This window comes from Chiloscyllium punctatum, chromosome 29, assembly GCF_047496795.1.
Source record: "Chiloscyllium punctatum isolate Juve2018m chromosome 29, sChiPun1.3, whole genome shotgun sequence".
Lineage (NCBI taxonomy): Eukaryota > Metazoa > Chordata > Chondrichthyes > Orectolobiformes > Hemiscylliidae > Chiloscyllium > Chiloscyllium punctatum.
In genome coordinates, this window is record NC_092767.1 from 62,209,313 (window position 1) to 62,224,636 (window position 15,324).

The following is a 15,324-nucleotide window of genomic DNA, read 5'->3' on the forward strand; positions in this document are numbered from 1 at the left end:
AGCAAGTACAGTAGGGGGCTGAGTATGCACTCCTGGGGGCTCCAGTGTTGAGTGTTAATGAGGATGAAATATTGTCCCCAATCTTCACTGTGGGTCAGGAAACTGGCCTGTGGGTCAGGAAACTGGGGATCCAGTTGCAGAGAATGGGGCTTAGTCAGAGATCACTAAGTTTAGTAATCAGTCTTGAGGGGATAATAGTGTTGAAGGCTGAACTATAGTCAATGAGTAGGATTCTAACGTAACTATCCTTGGTGTCAAAATGTTCAAAGGAGCAGATGAGGGGGTGAGGAGGTGGTAGAATGGCTGATGAGGTAGGGTGATGGGCAGGATAGGTGAGAATGGCAGAGGAGGTAAAGGGGGGGTGGACAGAGGGGGTAGGCTGGGGGTTTGCAGAGAGATTGGGAGGTGAAAGTTTGGGATGGGCAGATGAGAGGATAAGAAAGTGGTAGGGTGGTGGTTGGGCAGGTGAGGGGGTGAGAATGGAGTAGGGTGAGCTTTGCGCAGATGAGAGGGTGAGGAGGGGAAGAGTAGGGGATGAGGAGATTAAGGGGTGAAAATTTGGGATGGTGAGATGAGGGAGTGGGAAATTACCAAAAGTGTCCTGGGATATGCAGGCTGGGTGGGGTAGCCATAGGAAAATACCCATTATGTCCTGGGATGTGCGGGCTATGTGAGTTAGCAGCGGGAAATTCAGAGATGGTTCTGGGTGCGATGCATTCGGAGGGCCAGTTGGGATTCGGTGAGCCGAAAATGGCCTGCTTTACATACTGTAGAGATTCCATGACGGGGTGAGAAGAGAGAGATGAGGAGCGGGTAGAACACAGATTTATGAGAAGACATAAGCAGTCGGCAACCTCGGCGTCACGAGGTGTCGGCCGTTGGCAGCTGCGTGCTCGCGCGACTGAGAGCGAGTCGCGTGAGCTGACGGAGTTGCGCGAGGCGGGGCGTCCGTCCGACCTCTCTCTCTCTCTCCGCCCCCCTGTCTGTGTCAGGTCGAGATCGTACAGTTCACAGCAACGCTGTCAGCTGTAAGGCTGCAGCTTGACCGCCAACATCTCTGAGGTAAGGGCTTTGTTTACTCAGTGTCTCTGGGTCCGGGTTTCTGTTTTTGTACAGAAGCCGTTTCCAAGGATTCTGTCAATTCCCGGGATTGTTGGCCTCGCCCAGTTCGTGTTAGTCCCCATATCCACCCTGACTGACCGGTTATTCCGGGCTTCTGCTTGTTCGTAAATTATTGTGGCCTGGAGTGCGCTGGGAGGTGATGGCAAATTTAGAAGTAATTTTCGTGTGGACGTCCGAAGTGGGAGTATGTCACTCGGTCGCTAAAGCTAGCTGTATTATTTAATTCGATGCTAGCTGATCTAATTACTCCACATTCCTTCCTAACCTGTCACCTCCTTTCTTATTCGGAATCTATCTACGTCCAGCTTTAAAATACTCAAAAACTGCTTCTTCCTTTTGAAAAGCTTTTCGAAAGGATCGGCGATTTTTAAAATGGGCGACTGATTATTTTTAAACGGTGACCCCCTAGTTCTGGGTTTAAAAGGAAATTGGATAAATGCTTAGAAAATAAAATAATTCTATGTGGCTGTAGAAAAAAATGTGGTGACAGGCAGTGAGCAGGACTAATTAGTCGTAGCTCTCAAAGAGCCAGCATTTGGTCGGTCAGCAGAGTTAAAACCGTCAGTTTTTGTACAATGGTCATGTGAACAGTAAAGCCATACGTGACAGTTGAGGTTCCACGAAGGGCAAGCCTGTGTTGTCAACAACAATGACAATAACTTGCAATTATGTAGTGCCACGAACATAACAAAACCATCCTACCAGGCTTTACAGGCACAATTAGTAGACCAGGAGAAAGTGAGGACTGCAGATGCTGGAGATCAGAGCTGAAAATGTGTTGCTGGAGAAGCGCAGCAGGTCAGGCAGCATCCAAGGAGCAGGAGAATCGACGTTTCGGGCATAAGTCTCCTGTTCCTTGGATGCTGCCTGACCTGCTGCGCTTCTCCAGCAACACAATTAGTAGACCAAACAGGAATAGAGTATCAAATGGGGATGCTGCCTGAACTGCTGTGCTCTTCCAGCACCACTAATCCAGTATCAAATGGGGATCTTGTATTCCCTATCTTTAATTGGAGTAAATTTCTGCTTATCTAGTATTGGATTTTGAACAGCCTTTCATTAACTTCCAGACTTTGACTACTCTGATGCTCTCCTGGCTGGCCTTCTGTCTTTCATCCAAGACACTGGTGTCCATCCTCTAGCTCCCACCAAGTTCCATTCCCCTTTCACTGACCTACCTGTGGGCTCTGTCTGGCAACACAATTTTTCAATTGGTTATTCTTCTTGGCCAGCTCCACAGCGGATAGGAGAGTTGGTGGCATAGTGGGAATGTCACTGACCTAGCGAACCAGATATCTGATCTAATGCTGTGGGGGAACCAAAAACAGTGAAAAATGTACTTGATCTCACTGCCAGCTGCAGATGCATCTGTCCATGACAGTATTGATAAGTGACCACCACACAGTCCTTGTGGAGACACAGTCCCACATTCAATTGAGAATAACCTCCATCATGTTGTGTGGCACTATTACTGTGCTAAGTGGGACAGATTTTGAACAGATACAGCAACTCAATACTGGCCATTTATGACTAGCTGTGGGCCGTCAACAGCAGCAGAATTGTACTCCACAGTCTGTAGCCTCATGGCCTGGCATCTTCCCCATTCAATCATTACCATCAAGCCAGGGGATCAATCTGGGTTCAATGGAGAGTGCAAGAGAGCATGTCAGGAGCAGCACCAGGCATACCTGATGAAGTAGTATCAATCTGGTGAAGCCACCAAACAGGACTACTTGCACGCCAAACAGCATACACAGCAAGTGAGAGACAGCAAAGCAATCTCTCAACCAATTGAACAGATCTAATCCCTGCATCCAGTCATGAATAGTGTTGGATAATTAAACAACTCACTGGAAGAGGAGGCTCCGCAGATATCTCCATTCTGAATGAAGGAAGAGGTCAGGACATTAGTTCAAAAGATAAGGCTGAAGCTCTTGCAGTAATCTTCAGCCAGTACAATTCGGTCCATGTGATATCAATAAATGGTTGCAGGCAATGGAACCTGCAAAGGCTACAGGCCATAACAACATTCTGGCAATAGTCCTGAAGACTTGTGCTCCAGTCCCCTCGTCAAGTTGTTCCAGTACAGTTACAACACTGGAATCTGCCTGATGTGAAAAATTGCCCAAATATGTCCTGTACAGGTATTTCTGGCATAACGTGATCGTTGCGTTCCTGTGCAACCTCACACTGTAGAAAATAGCTATACCCGTGCAATAGAAAGTTCGCGCTATCCAAATAGCGTTTTAACAAAACTTTCATTATGTCAGAAATACCTGCACATAAAAAGCAGAACAAATCTAATCTGGCCAGTTACCACCCAATCAGTCTACTGTCAATCATCAGTAAACTGATGGAAGGTGTCATCAATAGTGCCATCCAGCAGCACCTGCTCAGTGATGCCCAGTTTGGGTTCTGCCAGGGCTTTTCACCTCCTGATCTCATTACAGCCTTGGTTCAAACATAAACAAAAGAGCTGAATTCCAGAGGTGAGGTGAGAGTGACAGCCATTGACTTCATGGCTGCATTTTGACCGTGTGAGACATCAAGGAGCCCTAGCAAAACTGGAATCAATAGGTGTGAGGGGCAAACTCTCAGGTAGTTAGAATCTTACCTGACACATAGGAAGGTGGTCATGTTTATTGGAGATCAGTCATCTTGGCTCCTGGACATCTCTGCCGTAGTTCCTCAGGGTAGTGTCCTCGGCCCAACCATCTTCAGCTGCTTCATCTGTGACCTTCCCTCTGTTATAAGGTCAGAAGTAGAGATATTCAGCATCATTCATGATGACTCAGATGCTGAAGCCATCCATGTCCAAATGCAATAGAATTTGGAAACATCCAGGCTTGGGCTAACAAGTGGCAAGTAATATTCATGCCATGCAAATGCCAGGCTATGAACATCACCAACCAGAAACAAACTAACCACTGCCCTTTGACATTCAAAGATCCTTAGAGTTATCATTGATCAGAAACTCACCTGGACTCTCAGATAAATGCACCTGCAGATGAAAGCAGGTCAGCGGCTAGGAATACTGCAGTGAGTAACTCACCACCTGACTCCCAAAAGCCTGTCCATCATCTACAAGGCACAGGATTGTGATGGAATGCTCCCCACTTGCCTGGATGAATGCGGCTCCAACAACATTCAAGAAGCTTGACACCATCAAGGACAAAGCAGCCCACTTGATTAGTACTGTATCCACAAGTATCCACTCCCTCCACCACTGACACTCAGTAGTAACTATAGTGTGTACTATCTACAAGATGCACTGCAGAAATTCACCAAAGATCCTCAGACAGCATCTTCCAACCCATGACCATTTCCATCTAGAAGGACAAAGGCAAAAATGTATGGGAGCACCTTCAAGTTTCCCTCCAAGCCACTCACCACCCTGACTTGGAGTTACATCAGTGTTACTTTGCTGGGTCAAAAACCCGGAATTCCCTCCCTAATGGCATTGTGGGCCAACTCAGCTGCTAGACTGCAATGGATCAAAAAGGCAACTCACCAGCACCTTCTCAAGGACAAATAGGGACGGGCAATAAATGCTGGCCAGCCAGCAATGCTCACATTCCACAAAATGACTATACAGAAAATTTTAAAAACCCAATCAACCACGAAACTGCTTCACTGGTACCATTTAAGGAAGGAAATCTGTTCATAAGACCACATGGAATAGGAACAGGTATAGGCCATTTGGCCTCTTGAGTCTGCTCCTCAATTCAGTAGGATCATGAATGATCTGATGTTCCTCACATTTGCTTTCCTGTCCTTTCCCTGTAACCCTTGATTTTCCTACTGATCAAGAATCTCAGCCTTTAAATGTGCAGCCCTTACAGCTCTGTGGCAAGGAGTTCCACAGGCACTCAACCTTCTGAGAAGAAATTCTTCCACATCTAAGTGTTAAATTGACACACCTTTATCCTGAAGCTATGCCCTCTGGTCTAAGACGCTCCCATGACGGGAAACATCATCTTAGCATTTGCCTGTCAAGACCCTTGTGAATCCTATATGTTTCAATGAAACTACCTCTTATTCTTCTAATCTCCAGCAAGTAAAATCTCAACCCATACAGCCTTTGTCTAGTGAGCAATCTATCCAATACCAGGATAATTTGAATGAACCTTCCCTGAAATGAAATGATATCTTTCCTTTTAAATAAGGGAGCCAAACATAGGAAGATGGCTGTGGTTGTTGGAGGTAAGTCTTCTCAGCTCCTGGACATTTCTGCAAAGAGTTCATCGGGGTAGCGACCTCGGCCCAACCTTCCTCAGCTGCTTTATCAATAACCTTCCCTCCATCATAACGTTGGCCCTGATGATTGCACAATATTCAGCATCAGATACTGAAGCAGTCCATGTTCAAATGTGACAATGACCTGGACATTATCCAGGCTTGGGCTGACAAGTGGTAAGTAACATTTGAACCACACAATTGCCAAACAGTGACCATTTCCAGAAAGTGACAATCTAACCTCCACCCTTTGACATTCAATGGCATTAGAATCACTGAATATCCCACTGGCAATATACTGGGGGTTGGTATTGACCAGAAATTAGGGGCAAGCAATAGCCTCACTAGACTATTAATCCAGAAACTTGCTACTGTTCCAGGACAGATTGGAATTCCACTTTGGCAGATTGCAATTCAGTGAAACAAAAGCTGTAATTAAGTCTTTACTAATGACCATGAAACCATTGTTGTTTTTCAGGAAAATCCATCTGGTTCACCAAAGTCCTTTAGGGAAGGAAATCTGCTGTCCTCACCTGGTCTGGCCTACATGTGACTTCAGACCCACAGCAATGTATTTGACTCTCAAGTCCCCTGTGAAATGGTCTAGCAAGTCACTCAATTGTACCAAATGCTCAAGAATGTAGCTTATTACCACCTTCTCAAGGGCAACTTGGGGCTGGCAATAAATGTTGTCCAGTCCACAACACCCAGGTCTTGCAAGTGACTTAATCCAATCTCCTTGAAATAAGGGCAAACATTGTATTAAGCTTCCTTAATACCTGCTGCACCTGTATGTTAGCTTTGTGTTTTGTGCACAAATATTCCCAAGTCCCTTGTGTTGCAGCTTTCTGTAGTTTTTCTCCTTTTAAATAATATTCTGTTCTTTTGTTTCCTCTTCCAATATGAATAACTTCACATTTTCCCACTTAATACTGCATTTGCCAATGTTTTTGCCCACTCCTTAACCTATTAATTTATATCTTCTGTAAACCATTTTTATCTCCCTCACAACCGGTCTTTCTACATACTTTTGTGTCGTAGTGTGCAGTTGGTTGGGCCTCAATGTCTACAATATTTTCTATAAACCCCTCTCTATCTCTACCTTCACCACGTTCTTTAAATTGCTGCTTAAAATCTACCTCTTCAACTAAGATTCCAGCAGTTTCACAAAGTGGTTTACCACCATTGTTTCAGGGGCTTTTAAGGATTTGCAGCAATGGTGCTTGCATCGCATGAAAGAATAGAAAAAACACTTTTGGTCACCTATCCTAACATCTCATGTACCTCAGTGTCAAAATTAGTTTTATTGTTGCTCCAGTGAAGCACAGTATAACCAGCAGGTTAAGAGAAGAAAAGTTAGACAAGGTGCCTTTACAAACCATTCTTTAAAGTTTCCTGAATTATTTACTTCGTCAATTTTTATTCTTTGCATCATTGTTCGTATTCTAGGCATCAGGCCTGTGGTGGAGTTCTGCCTTAGTCAGCTCTCTGCCCTTTGTTTAGTTAACAAGTTGTAAACTATGCACAAGATATTGTCAGATGGTTGTATAATTTCAATGCCGTACCTCAGGGTGTGCCCTCCAGTGAAGGCCTTCATGTAAGGCACCAACTTTGGAGAGGAGTGAGGGGTAGTTTTGAGTCCTCTGAGAGTTATCTTTTTAACATTTTTCCCAGCTGCCTTTTGGTTGCAACAGAACTGAAGGCATCATGTGCACGTGATTAAAACATTGATCCTATGTGATTATTGTATGCAGCGTTAAGTAAGGTGAACACATGTGACCCCAAGGGGGCATGTGTCCTTAATCATCCCTTGAGAAGGTGAGCTGTTTTGGAGGTCTGCAGTCTCTGTGATATGGGCACACCCTTAATGCAGCTCTGGAAAGAGTTTCAGGAACATGGGGAGCTGACCAGAAAATGAAGATGCAACTGCAGACAGATCAGCTATGATTTTATGGAACAGTAATGCAAGTTTTAACTCTATCTCTCTTTAAACTGTATGTTGATATATGTAACACTGAACGAATGAAGGTCTGTTTTCAAGTCAGGATAGTGTGGGGCTTGGAGAGGAGCTTGCAGCTGATGGTGTTCCCATGTATCTGCTGAGATGGTAGAGGTCATGGGCTTGGAAGATGCTACTGAAGGTGAATAGCTGTAATTAATTATGTAGAGGATATGCACTGTGCAGCACTAGTGGAGGAAATGTACATTGGAGAGGGTACCAGAGGTACCAGTCAACTGACTGATTTTGTTTGAGTGCTGTCGGAGCTCTACTCCAAGCAAGTGGTGAGTTTTCCTTCACACATCTAACTTGTGCCTTGTAGATGGTAGATAGGCTTTAAGGAGTCAGGAGGTGAGTAACTTGCTGCAGGATTTCTAGCTTTTGACCAGTTCTCATTGCCAGATGTGGCTGGTCTTGTTGGCGTCTAAGATATGGGATTTAACTCAAAGATTGTCACCTGAAATTGAAAATCAATCTTTTGGAAAACTCCAGGAGAAAAATTCAGAGAAATGATATCTTTTCAATTTATTAACCCTTTTTTGATTATTATTTAAGTGTTGGAGACATATGGAACAAATCAATTCTAATCAAATTCTGTCATAATGAGGTTTAGAAGGTGGTGATCCCTGACAGGGCCATTAGTGGAAGTGGGGTGGCTGAAGTGGGAGGGCATGAGATGGGAAACTCCAGGAATGCACTAACGGGAGTTGATAACTAAGGAGGAGAAAGTGAGGACTACAGATGCTGGAGAGTTAGAGTTGAAAAGTGTGGCGCTGGAAAAAGCATCAGAGGAGCAGGAAAGTCGACATTTCTGGCATAAGCCCTTCATCAGAAATGTGGAGGGGGAAGGGGGCTGAGAGCTAAATACAGGGATCGGAATGGGGAAGGTAGATGGGATGGCAATAGGCAGATGATATAGGAGGTGATTGTGTTAGGTCCGTGGGGCAGATAGGTGAGAAGAAGATGGACAGGTAGGTCAGGCCAAAATGGCGGTGCTGAATTGGAGGGTTGAATCTGGGATGAGATGGGGTGGTGGGGAGATTTGGAAACAGGTGAAGTCAGTGTTGATGCCATGTGGTTGCAATGTCCTGAGGTAGAAGATGAGGTGATCTTCCTCCAGTTGGCGGGTGGCTTTGAATTGCCATGGAGGGCAGCCATGATTTGCATGTCCTTGGGTGAGTGTGAAGGGGAGTTGAAATGTTTGGCCACAAGTTGGTGGGATTGTTTGGTGCATGCAACCGGAGTTGTTCCCTTAACTGCTCTGTGAGTTGGCGCTTGGTCTCCCCGATGTGGTCTCCTCTACATCGAGAGCAGCGGATGCAGTAAATGAGGTGGGAAGATGTGCAGAAAAATCTTTGCCAGATTTGAAATCACCCTTCAGGCACGTAGACAGGTATGAAGGGGAGGTGTGAACACAGTTTTGCACCTTGTGCAGAGGCTGGGAAGGTGGCAGGTATGGAGGATGGGTTGGTGGGGAGTATGGACCTAATGAGAAAGTCACAGAGGGATGATCTCTGTGGAACACATAGAGATGAGAGGGAAGCATCTCCTCCACTTCCCACACCTCCACCCTCGAACCCCAACAAGGATAGAATCCCCTTGTCGTCTTATTCCACTCCACAAATCTCCAGATACAATGCATTATTCTCTGCCATTTTCACCATGTACAATCAGACCCCACTATCAAAAGTATATTTCCCTACCTACGCCTATCTACATTCCGCAGAGACCATTCCCTCCGCAACTCCCAGCACCTTCCCCTGCCTCCATACAAGGTGCAAAACCTGCACCCACACCTCCGTCCAAGGCCCTAAAGAATCATTTCAAATCCGGCAGAGATTTTTCTGCACAACCTCATTTACTGCATCTGTTGCTTTCAATGTGGTCTTCTCTACATCAAGGAGACCAAGCCCCAACTCAAGTTCACGAAACATCTCTGTTCTGCACGCACCAAGCAACCCCACCAACCTATGGCCAGCCACTTCAACTCTCCCTGACACTTGCCCAAGGACATACAAATCCTAGCTGCCCTCCATGGCAAATCAAAGCCACCAGCCAATTGGAGGATGAACACATCATCTTCCACCTTGTGACCCACCAACCACATGGCATCAACATTGACTTCACCAGTTTCCAAATCTTCCCTACCCTCCCATCTCATCCCAGATCCAACCCTCCACTCGGCGGCACCACCACCACCACCTGACCTACCTGTCCATCTTCCTTCTCATCTATCTGCTCCACCCACCCCACCAACCTATTACAATTGCCTCCAACCTGCATCCACCTATTGCCATCCCATCTATTTTTACCCCACATCCCCCACTTATCTCTCTGCCGCCTTACCCCTACACATTCCTGCTGAAGATCTTCAAAAATGTCTAACTTTCCTTGGATGCTGCTTGACCTGCTTTCTTTTTTCAGCGCCACAGCTTTCGACATTGCAACCACTGCTGGTGCTTTAGTTATCATTCTATAGGGTGAGGATTGGGCACAGTTTAGATGAAGATTCTGGGGAAGGTTCACCGAACCAGAAACATTATCTCTGATTTCTCTCCAAGATGCTTCCAGATCTACTGAGATTTTCCAGCAATCTTTGGTTTTTTTTTCTGATTTACAACATCCATAGTTCTTTCAATTTTTATGAAGAGTAGGAGTATATAGGTCTTTTACCAAGTGGCAGGCAGGTGACTAATGGGGTACTGCAGGGATCAGTGTTTGGGCCCCAGCTATTCATAGTATGTATTATTGATTTAAGATGAGGTAACTAAATGTAATATCTCCAAGTTTGTTGATGACATCAAGCTGCGTGTGGGGAGCAACCATGAGGATGTGAAGAGATGATTGGGTGTGACAGATGCAGTATGATGTGGGTAAGTGTGAGGTTATCCACTTTGGTAGTACGACTAGGAAGGTAGATTTATCTGAATGGTGATGGATTGGAAAAGGGGAGGGGTGACCTTGAACCTCAGTTGCTGAAAGTAAGCATACAGGTGCAGATGGTGAAGAAGGCAAATTATATGTTAGCCTTCAAAGTGAGAGGATTCAGTACAAGAGCAAGGGTGTCTTGATACAATTATACAGAGCCTTAGTGAGACAACGCTGCAGTATTTTATACTGTTTTGGCCTCTTTATTTGAGGGAGGATATTCTGAATATGGAGGCAATGCAACAAAGATTTACCAGACTGATTTTTGGTATTGCAGGAGTGACATATAAAGAGATATTGAATTGATTAGAACTATATTCACTGACATTTAGAAAAATGAGGGAGGGGGAAATCATAGAAGCCTATAAAACTCTAACAGAATTAGACAAAGTAATTGCAGGAAGGATGTACCCACTGACTGGGAAGACCAGAACCAATCTGCAGTCACAACTTAAGGATATGGGGTAGGCCATTTAAGACTGAGATGAAGACAAACTTCTTCATGAAGACAGTGGTGAACCGGTGGAAATTACTGCCACAGAAGGTGGTTGTTTTTAGGAAGGAGGTGATTTAGTTCTTGGGGCTGATGGGATCAAAGAGTTTGGGGAGAAAGCAGAAACAGGGTTCTGAATTAGATGATCAAGCATGTTCATTTTGAATGGTGAAGCAGGCATGAGGGCAGAATGGCTTACTCATGCTCTTTTCTTTTTAAATGTTTCTATATTAATAAAAGGTAGGACCTTTGGTGTGGAGCTCCAACCCACAGGGGTGTGAGAGGGATGCATTTAGAAGTTTTATTGGAGCCCAATGGTTGTTGTAGCTGATTTGCAGCCCAGGCACAGCTTACACTGGACAGCCTGCTCCTCATGGCTGCTCAAGTATCCCATTCAGGTCCTGTCTTTCAGATGAGAAATTAAATTGCCTCTCTCTCTGTATATGAAATATCTTATCATGTATCTGAAGAGCAGCAGGAAACGTCTTCCTGGGATAATGGATAATATTCATGTCTCAGCCAGCATGCCTAAAAATGGATGTTTTGACCATTTGTCACGTTTGTTGGATGTTGCTGTACTCAGTTTGGCTACTAGTGGTTAACTACCACATTGGCTGCAATGCACTTGGGATGTCTTGTAGATGTGAAAGGTGTCTTTGAATGAAGAGTCCTTTTCCTTGTCTGTAAAGTCTTGCACTATTTGCTGTGCTGTTGCTCCAACATGGAATGACAATGAGGAATTAGTTGTCTCCTCTCGGCAATGGACAGTTTTTGTCGACAAGGGAAAATGCAGTGCTCTGATAATGCAGCACTGCCTCAGAACCTCCATGGGGGATCAGCCTGTGTTCGGTTTAGAGCTGGTACAGGCATGATGGATCAAATGGTTTCTGTCAGTGCTGCAACACTTAAGTGAGTCTGTGAATTTCGTTCTAGTTTAGATGTTAAAATGGGAATGTTAACTGGGAATGTTAAAATGCTTCAATCATCATTTATATGTGGAAATGGATTCAGAGTTTTACAGCATAGCAAGAGACCCTTTTGGTCCATCATATATATTCATGTTGGTCATCAGACACCCCTCTACTTTTAGAGTGGTGCTGGAAAGGCACAGCAGGTCAGGCAGCATCCGAGGATGAGGAAAATAGACATTTCGGGCAAAAGCCCTTCACCAGGAATCGGGCTTTTGCCCGAAACGTAGATTTTCCTGCTCCTCGGTGCTGCCTGACCTGCTGTGCTTTTCCAGCACCACTCTAATCTAAACTCTGGTTTCCAGCATCTGCAGTCCTCACTTTTGCCTATCTCTCTACTTTAGCGCTATTTCTCAGGACCTGATCCATAGTCTTGTATGCTGTGACATTTCAAGTGTTCATCTAGATGCAACTTAAATGTGGTGATAGTTGCTACCTTTACTACCCTTTCAGGCAGAGGGTTCCAGATACTCATTACCCTATGGGTGACAAAATCTGCTGTTTAGATCCCCTCTAAAGCTCCTGCCCCTTACCTTAAATTGATGATTCCTGTACAAAGAGGGAAAGTATATTCCTATTGACCCCATCTATGCCCTTCATAATTTGTATACTTCAATCTGGTTTTGCATCCACTTTCTCTGCTCCAAGAAAAATAACTCTACCCTATGTGGTCTCTCTTTATAGCTGAAATGCACCAACTTGGGCAACATCTGTTGAATTTGTTATTTACACTCGCTAGTGCACTCTCATCCCAGAGGATTATAAAATCATAAAGGAGCAGGGATAGGGTGAATAGCCAGGTCTATTCCCCAGGGTAAGGGAGTCCAAAACTAGAGGGCATAGGTTTAAAGTGAGAGAGGAAAGATTTAAAAGGGACCTAAGGGGCAACGTTTTCATGTAGAGGATGGTGTGTCTTTTGGAACGAGCTGCCACAGGAAGTGTTGGAGGCTGGTAGAATTACAATATTTAAAAGGCATCTAGATGGGTACATGAATAGGAAGGGTTTAGAAGGATATGGGCCAAATGCTGGCAAATGGGACTAGATTAATTTAGGATATCTGGTTGGCATGGCCAGTTGGATTGAAGGGTCTATTTCCGTGCAGTATAACTCTCTGACTCTGACTTTGTTGTGAAAGCTAGACTCAGGTGGGAGCATTATGCAGTGGACTATTGTATTGTAGCCTTCATTCTTCAGACTTTTCATAGAATGTTAGAACAGTTTGAGCACAGAAGGGGGCCATTCAAGTTGCAGTCACTGTGCCAACTGTCTGTAAGATCAACTCATCCAGTACTAATTCCACCCCCCTGCTTTTTTTTCCTTGTGGTCTGACAATTTTCTCCTCAGATTTTCATTAGGACCATATACCAAGGAGATACTTGCCCTGTTTAAGCCTACTTAAGAAAGGCTGTGTTGTATTTAGCCACAGTCATCTTTCTCTGGGGACCGGTTCCCTCTTTACAGATACTTCAGCGGTTTTGTGAGCTGTGTGACGGAAACTCAAAGCATTTGGTGGTTTGGAGGAGGAGGGGTGGTGAAATTTCTGTTACATTGCTGATATATTTTGCAAACTTTAGCACAGGCGACTCAAGTTCCTCTTTTTGAATTTAGACTTATTCAACAATGATCGTACTATGGAGATCAGATGCAATGCTCCCACCCTTTTAAAATTTGTTTGGATGTCTTAAAGAGCCTCCCTCACAAACCAAAGTTGTTTTCTGGCCCACTGACAATTAAATGTCTCCGAGGCTTGTAATGTAGCCTGAGATCCTGTGCACCATAGCAATAGTAGAGCTGCTCAGGCCATTTCAATCTTCTGGCCTAGTTAACTAGAACCTCCTTTGACAGACCTTCATAAGAGGGGAACATAAACCTTGTATGCCTCGAATCATTCCCCTTAAACATTCCAGAGCAATACATAGAACCAATTCGAGGAAGCATCTCTGGATCCAAAACGTTAACCTCAATTTCTCTCCACAGTTGCTGCCAGCCCTGCTGAGTTTTCCCAGCAATTTTTGTTTTTGTGGATGGTGGAAATCTGAAACATTTTTTCAAAGCAAACTTTAAAAAAAACTTATCATGTGTTGAAGCTGTTGGTTTGAGGATGGGATGATATTGATTAGATTACAGAATTGTGCTTATGAGTCAGTTTAAACTGTTAAGCAACACCTTCAGAGCAAGCGTCTTGCACAAGACCAGATTTTATAAGGAGGGTCTTTAAGCAGTAAAGGCTTTTTTAAAAGAACAATCAGTGATCATTTTCATAGTCACTATTTCAGATGATATTAAGCTGTAGCCATCAGACATCAACCTACATACCCAGAGCATTAGCTTGGACCTTTGAAATATTAAATCAGTGACATTATCACTACTCCTCTATCTCTGTTAAATTAAATCACTTTTCTTTTCCACTATTCATGAGGTCGTGCAAGTGAATGACATCGTGGGACTGACTACCCCATGTTCCTTTCACAGGCTGCATGTACCCTAGACCTGTGGATGCCAATGTGGCCAACAAGCCAAAGGAGCATGATGTGGTTCCCTGTTATGCTGCTACCTTATCCTCCCACAGAACTAAAGAAAAGGCACAGCAGAGAAAGAGGCTAGTCAGCCCATTTTCACTACAGTATGTAAACCAGCCATTTGGCCTAACAAGTCCAGCTTGACCCTCCCAAGCGTATCCCACCCAGACCCATTCCCGTACCCTATTACTCTACATTTCCCCTGACTAATGCACCTAACCTACACATCCCTGAACACTACAGGCAATTTAGCTTGTCCAATTCACCTAATCTGCACATCTTTGGACTGTGAAAGGAAACTGTAGCACCCGAAGGAAACCCTATGCCTACACCATTCCAGGAAAAACTAGCTGCCCATTTTAACCCTGGCCTCCACCATTTGGCCAATAGGCCTGCATGTTCCAGCACATCAGGTGTACATCCATTTTCCTTATAAATTAGTTGAGGGTTTCTGCTGCAACCACCAAACTGGGCAGTAAATTCCAGACAACTTCTACCCTCTGAAACATATTTTCACAAGTCTTCTCTTCAACCTTCTACCAGGCACGTTCAATCAGTGACCCTGGTAAATTACCTCTCTGCTGGGGAAACTAGTCCATTCTACCCAGGTCATAATTAACTCACACATCAGCCACCCCTTTTGGGGAAAGTCATCCTAGCCTATCTAATCTGAAGGACTCGTGAAGAACAGTTTATAGTGTTATAATGTTAAATACACTATCTCCTCTTATAACTGTTTCTGTGCCAATAATTTCAAAGAATGGAAAATGGGTTACAACTGTTCATGCTGTGTATGCTTTAGAGACATCTGTTAAAGTTATATGCAGTCCTGTAAGAACATTAGATAGCCCTGCTGTGTACAGCATTCTCTACTCCAGCTCCCCATTGGTACATGATGAGGGCTCCCTGATTAGAGGGATCTTTACTGAAGTTTCTTTGCTGCAAGATACGAAGGGAATGAATGCAGTGAAAATTTGGATGAGTGCACAGGAACTGTACAGATAGAGATCGCCTCGGCACTGAGTGAAATGACTGTACGTGTACAGAGAGGTTGATGT

At 44.4% G+C, this 15,324-nt stretch overlaps 1 protein-coding gene across 4 annotated transcripts in view; it reads left to right on the forward strand.

The window, feature by feature from the left end:
- The window catches only part of pld3 (phospholipase D family member 3), a 103,854-nt gene that overhangs the window by 64,266 nt on the left and 24,264 nt on the right, over positions 1-15,324 (forward strand). For 2 of the 4 annotated variants that reach the window (XM_072549224.1, XM_072549223.1), the window contains exon 1: positions 953-1,062. The exons of 1 other annotated variant lie outside the window; for it this stretch is intronic. The gene's annotated coding sequence lies outside the window, so the exon portion shown is untranslated. Of the gene's footprint in view, positions 1-946; positions 1,063-15,324 lie in introns of those variants that run through there. One more of the 4 variants, XM_072549225.1, reaches the window with a different exon arrangement.